Here is a 718-nt window from a genome sequence, read left to right on the forward strand (position 1 = left end):
CCCAGGTGATGGGAAAACTCCCCAGAAACAGGGTCTACGTGGAGAGGATCTAAAGAGGAGGAGGGCCAAGTCCTGAGCCCTCACCCCCTGGGGTGGCACCCCCGGCTCCAGGCCAGCCCAGTACCCTGGTGTTCTCCCAGGCAGGCAGCTGCAAGCCCTGGACCCACCTGTTCTTCCTGAAGGTCCGCAAGAGCATCAGCAGCACCATCGTGAACATTCTGTTCCGCTTCAGGTGGAAGCACCGCCTCACCTTTGCTCTGCCTTCCCAGCAAGCCGCCCATTTCTTCTACTTCTCTGCTTCTAGGCCGGCGTGGTGGAGGGCTTCTCCAGGGGCCGGAGCCCTCGTTTCGATATCACGTGCGGGCACCTGAGGTTCCAGCCCACGCAGGTGAGTCCTGGGCCCTAAGACTGGGGTGTGGGAGGAGAAGGTGATGGCCCACACTCTAGGTGGATGCCACCTGCACACATGCACTGCTGCACGGAGGACCCCAGGAGACCCCACAGGTGTGGAAAAGCATTCCCTCTTCCAAGAATGAGAGTCCTGTGCTTCTCTCCTGGAGAACCTGGTGCCCTGAGCAGGGAGGGGAGATGGCTGTAGGCAGAGCGCTGGGGTGGCCATTCCTGTCCTGGAGGTTCTGGGAAGTGGTCTGTGGGGGACCCCGAGTGCAGACAGAAGGGTGGGGCTCGCCTCCTCCGGGGCCTCTGGATGGACAGGCCA

The sequence above is a fragment of the Rhinopithecus bieti genome, unplaced genomic scaffold, assembly GCF_001698545.2.
Source record: "Rhinopithecus bieti isolate Rb0 unplaced genomic scaffold, ASM169854v2 scaffold_56246, whole genome shotgun sequence".
NCBI classification, from domain to species: Eukaryota; Metazoa; Chordata; class Mammalia; order Primates; family Cercopithecidae; genus Rhinopithecus; species Rhinopithecus bieti.